This window comes from Pezoporus flaviventris, unplaced genomic scaffold (genome assembly GCF_033815535.1).
Source record: "Pezoporus flaviventris isolate CSIRO_AGI_PZ_B2104156 unplaced genomic scaffold, CSIRO_AGI_Pfla_v1 ptg000023l, whole genome shotgun sequence".
NCBI lineage: Eukaryota > Metazoa > Chordata > Aves > Psittaciformes > Psittacidae > Pezoporus > Pezoporus flaviventris.
The window spans coordinates 13,412,455-13,420,596 of record NW_026892571.1 but is presented as its reverse complement, the minus strand read 5'-3'; positions in this window follow the sequence as shown (position 1 = coordinate 13,420,596).

Sequence of the window (8,142 nt, the reverse complement as noted above, 5' to 3'; positions counted from 1 at the left end):
ATTGCAGAGGCTGTTGCTAGCTCTTTTTTATGTTTGTTTGTTTTATTAAACACATATTTCATGTTAAATCATGCCAAGTGTAATGCAAGCTTGCAGAAAGTGGAAAGTGAGGGGATGTATTCAGCTGCCATTACACAAACTTCTAGCCAAGTAGTTGGAGATAGCAAGAGTTCCCCTTGCCTTAATCTTTCTTTGCCTCTGGCATAAGGCCTGTCATGGGCCATCTGGAAGAGCTGAAAGTGACGATTGTGGCCTGTGCTACTTTCTCTTCCTCTAAAGATCAGGACATGGAGAACAGCCTGGGCCACCCGAAACACGCAGGAAAGGAATCAGAGGTTGGCATAAAGCAGGGACCTTACTTGGCTTTATGGGCCTGTTGTGACCAAAGAGATCATTCTGTGTTCAGGCTAAACCTGCAGAATTTAATTGAAAGTCAAACTCCTTTTGTTTATTTAATGCCTGGGTGTCTGAGTGTTGCTTCTTAGACTTTGGACCTTCTTGCTGTCATGCAAATGTCCCTGAGTTAGTGCTAGCAGCCAACAGTCCCTGCCCCTACTCATGTCAAACGAGTAAATCCAGTATTTTGGGTGCAGCATTCTTGCCATAGCTTTGTTACATGTATGTGGTAGGGGATGTAAAGCAGCAACTGCAAAGAAAACAAGTCTGTCCTGCCATTATCTTGACAGCTTTTCAGCATTTCACTTACTTTCCCTCCTTGGTCCCTTTCCTTCATGGTAAATACTCTGAGTATCTTGATTAAAGGGAAAATCCAAGTTTTTCATTGTTCTTTCTTTTGTCAGTTTTTCTCAAGCTTATCTCTCTTAAATAATGACTAGGGTGAAAGACAATGGACCAGAACAGACATGAAGGAGTTTAGACAACTGTCCTAAATTAGAGGATGGGTTTGCTTTGGAAATCCTCTCTGCATCACACTCTGTTACAGAGAGTTGGCTTTAATGGCAAATTTCTTGCAGCAGGGTGTCACTTCACTTCCATACATTACTTGAAATGCTTTATTAATTTGATGACCTCTTGGACTCCCAGAAGAAGCCATTTATCAGTGTTTTGAGGAAAGAGAGCTCCTCTGAGCTAAAGGGACTGTTTTGTTGCTCAGATTTATTGCTTGGCTGGCTTAATTCACCATTCAAACATGATGATTTTTAGCTGCCGGGCAGTGGCCCTTTCAATGCTGAGACTAATTAACTGCTGGAACTCTTCTTAGTAAGGCTGTTGTTTTCTTGCTGTTTGGTTTGGGTCTGGGCTTTTTTTAATCCACAGAAATAAAGCAAACAGGATCCCTGAAAGACAGGTTGCGTGGATACGGTATCTGCACTGGCACAGCCCCGTGCTGAATGAGTTTGTCACAAAGGAAGTAAGGCTGCCGGCTGTCCCTGCTGTTGATGTGACACTGTATAAAGGTAAGATGAGAAAAGAGACAACAGCTGAAGACAGAAGAAAGGAGGGAAGCCAGAATCATGGTAGAGCTTGAAGAGTAGCAAGAGATGTCTCTGATAGACAGTGGGGGATCCACATCCACCAGAGATCAGAGCTATGGACCTTGCTGGCAGGTTAAGGTCAGTGGCTTTGGAGCTGCTGAGTGAGTCCTTACACCTCCCTCCTCTTCCTTCATCCCTGCTGCTGCTGTCACAGGCCCTACTTGTGAAACACATGTACTTCATAGCTCAGACAGGTCATAGGGACTGCAGTGCCTGTTGTTGGGACCTTGTCAAAACCTTGCTTGGGAGGAGCAGAAAGGGAAAGGGGGTTGCTGGTTGTCAGGATGCATCCGGCTGCAGGAAGTTAAGCTGCTGGTTGTTATCTCATCAGGGAATTCTGCTCACCAAAATGTTTTATAGGAAAAGTGAATAACCCCTGTGATATTTCATGGTAGTGTCTAATGAAGGCATAAATAGGTGTAGAAGCTGAAGTGCAGATAAATCCAGTGTCTGTTGTACCTCTCCCTACAGTTTCTGTAAAGCACTGCTGCCCTGCTCCTTGCTCCAAGTCCGTAGGTGTGAATGAAATATAAATCACGGCTGTTAACTGAAAGCAGGGAATCCCTCGCTGGCTCCAGTGAGCTCCCCATCTGTCTTTGTTCCTGACAGTTTGATTACCTTTACCATCATCTTTAAATGCAGAGCTGCAAATACCATTAGTGGCCATAAAGAACGGCAATTCTTCCTGACATGCCTCAGCCACAGCATCCTCCTCGACTGGCAGCAAGGAGCACAGGCCAGACACCTTCCTCCTATGGGTGAGGGCTAGGAGACTCAGCTCCAGTTATCAATTCACCTCCATCCGATTGTCTTACTCCCTTTCAGACGTCTCCAGGATTTCCAGCCTTCTCCTGAATCTTCGTGGTCTAGTTGCTCATCGCTGGAGCACAGGAGTATGATGGAGCATCCCTGGGTGTGTGATCAAGAAAATCTTATGCTGCTTGATTTGCTCTGAACAAAGGGTAAAGTGCAGAAGACTGGCTGCGTCTGGGAGAGAAGGGATCTCTGCTTCGCATGGGTGTGATGGAGCTAATCTGGGCTTGGCTAGATAGGGGAGAGCTCCAAAAGGATCATGAGGTTTTCTGCCTGCTGGCTCTCGCCACAACCCACCCAGGCTGTGAATGACAGCCCATTCAGCAGTGGCTTTTCTCCATGTGGCAAATGCCGTGTGTTGTGTGTTAAAGCCTGGGTGGGCAAGGGGATCCCCAGCTCTGTGACAGCCAGCCTGAACCCAGGACATAGGGGACACAGGAGGCTCAGGGACCCGGAGCAGTGATGTCCAAGGGAGGATGCTGGAATGAGAGCCTTGTGCCTCCTCATCCCTCCCACACTGAGAGCAATTTCCCATCACTGGTATCCTGCAGCAGAAGGGTGTGAGATAAAAGCAAGGAATGGGTTTGGTTTGTTCTTTCTTTGTAGATTAACAGATCCAGCTCTGACTGAGGGATTTAGTGATTACAGCTACTTAATTGCATGGGGAAAACATTTCCTGGCAATTACTTACGTGTCTGTCTTGGCTCGCTGTGTGTTTCCCTTCATATGGTGAACAGCAGCACAGCCCTCCCATGGCACGCTGCCCTGGGGACACAGCCAGCCCCAGGGAAGGGCAGGCACAGCCTGGGTGGCACACAAGGATGCACCCATGCTCCAGGTAGGACTTCAGGACAAGCCCTGCCACATGGATGCTGCCTGCGCTGTGCCTCTGTCTGCTGCAAGCCTTGGAGAGGCTGGATCCATTCACCCACCATCCACTTGGTGCCGGGAGCCGGGCAAGTCCTCAGTGGCGGAGGATGTCCTCAGCAGCCACCCACCTCTCTGTCACAGCAGGGTTCAGCCCAGGTGATTCCCAGCATTGCTCTTCTCAGTTCATGCAGCAGGAGGCAGGGCTGATGGTCACCTTACAGGAATAAACGGTGCATAAAACTATTTGATCAATTAAGGCGAATGATTTGGCAGGCGCAGCTCCCGCTGTACCCATCCTCCTCACCACTGCCTCATTATCCGGCCCTAAATCAAGCTGTCACAGCTTTTTTTCTTTTTGGCTTGAGGTAAAAAAGGAGGGAGGGAAGGAAGAAAGGAGGGAGCTGCTTCCCAGCATTCACCTCCAAGACAGAAAACCCTATCCCAGAGTGGGGCAAAGAGCATCCCCTGCCCACCTTCCCCCCAGTACCTCCTCACTGCTCTCTCCCGATGCCTGAGCTACCGCTCCTCGGTAGCTTGATTGAGGAGCAGGGAGTGGAGCTGTGACCACAGTGGTTGGGGCAAAGGCTGCATTAGCCAGAGGGGAGCCATCCCCAACTGCACAGGCTCAGGCACTCACTGCTGTCCAGGAAGCATCCCGATAAGGGGACACATGTCAGTGGGGCAGGAAGGTCTGGAGGTGACCCATGGAGTGGGTGTCTACTCTCTTCAGGTGCCACAATGAACAGAGCTCAGCTTCTACTTGATTCTGTCCATGCCTTGTGTGATAAGTGTCTGGAGATCCTCCTCTTGCCTTAGCTGGGACAAAGTGCCCCTGGAGCCTCATACCAACGGGCACACCTGCACTGTAGTATCAGATCAGCCTCTTTCCACGGGTCCCAGAGGGACTCTGTGTGTGTGTGAGCCCCAGGCAGCAGACATGGAGTCTTACTGTTTATAAGAGAGAAACAAAATCTGTCTCTCTGGGACTCCCAGTGTTTCACAGGCCCTGTGGACCAGTTTCTTGCATCATCAGGACAACAGAGCATCCCTTGCCTTGCACACAGGCAATACTCTTGTGGGAAGGGTCCCCCTCACCCTCTGCCTCCTGCAGCTTCACCCTGGATGCTGTGCCAGACCTACCTGCCTCTCCAAGTCTGCTAAATGAATTTGGAGCCACGCTCATCGATTCACTCTGCTGGGACAGTGAAACAGCTGCAAACTCATCTGTTCATGGGAGCGGAGCCAGGCAGCCGTAGCATCCCCACTACACTGCCACCCCCACACAGCAGAAACAGCCCAAACCAGGCCCTTCCAGTGGGCAGCCTGGGACCTTGCTGGACCTGCTGCTGAGGCAACCAGCAGATCATCTCAGTGCTGGGTCACTGATGCTGGAGTGACAGCTCGCATGGGTGGCATGTTCAATCCATGCTGTTCAGTTTCTGTGCCTTTTTAACACTGTCACAACCCAAGACGCTCCTGCTGCTTTCTCAGCCTTGTTAATTGGCTGCAAAGAGCAGATTTCTGTTCACATTGCAGCCACTTTTGAACCTGTGACTTGCCTTTAAAATCCAATTCCCACGAGGTTTTTCTTCCCCCCTCTTCCAAGCACAGCTCCACTCCAGCTTGCAGAGCTGGGAAGCAGCACAAGCAGCAGCTCGCTCCAGCAGCCTTCCTTGGAGGATCAAGGGCAGGCTGCATGTCCCACAGGGCTTTTCTGCTCCTGTGCTTGTCGCCCCAGTCTCTGGGACCCCTGGAAATAGAGGAGAGGAGATGCCAACCCATCACCTGGAGCCTGCAAGCAAGACCCTGTCTGGGGAGCATCTCTTGGGCTGAGCCTCCAGCAGATGCTGTGGTGTCTCCAGCCTTTCCCACTCTGGCCTTATAGTTTCCTCTCCCTACACCAGCAACTGTTTGCTCCCCCCAGCAAGCCTTTTTGATCACATAGATGCAGGATAACATCGTGTGGGATAACACCATGAGCTGGGTGCTGAGTGAAGCACCTGCATGAGTCACAGCAGCAGCTGTGCTCTGCTCATCCTCCAGCTCAGTCACCTCTGCAGTTCAGGGAGAAAACCACATTCCATGAAGCAATGCAAGGAGGAGCAAGGGAGCTGTGCAAAGCCCCCTGACCCTTCTCTGATCACCCCTGAGCCTGCAGTAAGGAAAACCCAGGTGATGTCCATGTGTGCAATGCCAGGAGGATAAGCCAACAAGGATGATGCTGGCACTAACACACATACACACAACTCAAGCACTTGCCCGGAGCCTGTCACTCAGGAAAACAGGCTGAGACTTGCAAGGAGCTACTTGCCAGAGCAGAAAATGTTCATCTCCAGCACATCCTTCACTCAGCAGATGTGTTTCAGGTCCTGCTAAGCTGTAAAGAGACAAGCCAAGAGTTCTTGATGAGAGCAGATGGGCTCAGCTCCATTAGCTATCATTGACTATCCAAAATGCACTAACCATCATGAGCCACAAAACCAACCTGCTGCTGGGCAGGAGGCATGGCCAGAGGCGGCTGCAGACGGATCCAGCACTGGAGGCTACTGGGCGCAGAGGAGGAGAAGCTGGACTTGCATAAGAAATCATGGCAAAAGCACAGTTGGTGGGAGTAGTTGGAGCAATAATTCAGGGTTTCTACATTACTTGATAATTCCAGATTGCAGATGGAAATATCCAAGAGAAGCATCTCATAAATCACACGGTCTGTGGTTTTCCCCCTTTTCCCTGCTGTGCTACAATGGAAAACTGCAGCTGGTGCTTCCAAAAGCTATGAAATAACATACAGGCCTGGCAAGTTCCAGTCCAGCTAAAGCAAACCCCACTCCAGGTTTCAGGTCACCAAACCCACAGCTGCATTTTGCTGACTGTAATTTGCACATTTCCCCCAGCATATTTGACTGCTCTGATACCTTTCCCATCAGCACTGATTCAACATTGTTCTCATGCCAGCCTTGCACCCCTTGAATACAACTGCAACCAATGGATTTCTGATAGGAAACATGGAAGACAGCATGGGCTATGGGAGAAACAAGATGGGATTTTTTTTTCATATGATTCTCCAATAAAAAGAGAGAAGACAGGGACTTCACTCAGTTATGATACTATAATCTAGCAAGTTATCGTGCTGTAACCCAGCAAGTTATCATGCTGTAACCCAGCAAGAGAAGATGCTTGTCCCCAGAAGATCTTCTCTGCTGCTGCTTCCCTCCATGGCCAGGAGAAAGCCACACAAGCATAGCAGCAGAGATGCCTGGTAGCACTTAGTGCTGCGGCTCTGCCATCCAAGCCACATTCTCCATCTATGCTCAGCCTCATCAACACAGCAGTAAATTGTTACCATCCTTCCCTCGACGCTGCCCCAGCTGCTCTCACACCCCTCTCTGTCCCCAGTTTACCTGCAGGGCTCCAAGCGAGCATTGTGCCATTGATGGAGAGCAGCAGCATCTTCGTGCTGCAGCCCAGGACACGCTGGAGTCCAGGATGTGGCCCCTTGATTACCCTGGAGCTATGCTAATGGTTTTCTATTTTAATTACATGGAAGTCTAAACATGCTGCAGGGTCTGGCTAATTCTGCAAGCACAGAGAAAAGCCTCTGCATCACCCGGCAGCTTATTGCTTTAGCATAATAAAGGTAAAGTGACACAGGGGATATGTGTCTTTTATGATCCCACCTCAGCTGCCTGCAGGTCCCAAGAGCCACAAAGCAGGAGGAGAGAGGGAGGGAGGGAAGGAAGGTAAAATAAACAGATAAATCCCTGGACCATATGGCTTGTGCTCGGTATCTTTACGCATGAGGCACCCCACTTAATAAAAGTTTAGGATGGAAAAGCCAAATAAAATTGATAATCTGCCCAGGGAGGGTGATTCAGATGGAGTAAGCACATTACAAGGGGGTGACTGATTTACAGTTTTCTTCTATTTGCAGTTTTATGACTATTACAGTTATTCTTGTGAATATAATTCATTACTGTGCTATTATTCCCAGAAGTGAAAATCAAAGGTTTATCAACCGACACCGGCAAGCATGAAATACTGCCCCAACGCACAGCTCTACACTGGAACCGAAGCTGAAGACCGGCTAAGGAGTCAGGAGCTGAGTGCTCGCCCTTCTCCATCCCCATGTCCCCTCTGCAGATACGGGCAGAGGGAGTCAGCTCAAAGCCTCCCTGCTGGATAGGGAGGAGGTGATGAAGCAGACAGGGATTCGCATGACCAGGATCTCATCCTCCAAAGGATGATGGACACGGGAGTGGGAGGATGAGGCTGGCTCAGTTACTTGGACAGAAGTAGTGCAAGTGTGAGTGCTGGCAGGCACTGGGGAGTTACAGGAGCTGGGGACCAAAGAGGGTCAGGCACACTGCCTCTCAGAGGGACACAGCATTCCCCAAGCATGGGTTTGGGAACACCATCTCACTGTGGGGTGCCAGTAGGGCAGGGTGATGGGCTTGAAACCGAGAGAACATGACCTGGAGCCAGAAAGGATGAATTCAGGGGAGGGTTTTATTTTGATAACAGCTATAGCTGGGAGGCATGGACTAAAACAGGGGTTTGTACAACTTTAAAAGCAGTGTAGAGAGGACTGAAATGGACCTAAGGTTGCTGCATGGTGGATACTTGATTCTATAGCCCACATTTAACATAAAACCCATTGTTTCTGAGGTGAGGTTTCTCTGACAGCAGCTGAAGCTCAGCTCCAACCTGATGGATGCATCCCAATGGCACAGCCCTCCCTGCTGCATCCTTTGGGCTTTTGGACTTTGTCACTTCCTGCATGTCAGCCTCAGCTGTGAAAACCAGGACAAATCCAGCCTCCCTTTGCTCCTCTTCTCAATGAGGTTTTGTCTGAAGAGCCACCTCCCTTTGCTTTCCCCCATTTGGCTCCACAACAGATCCTGATCCCAAAGGCTTCTTTACAGCACTCCAGGTACTCCTGCTGTCCTGCTCCAGTGCCAAGAGATAC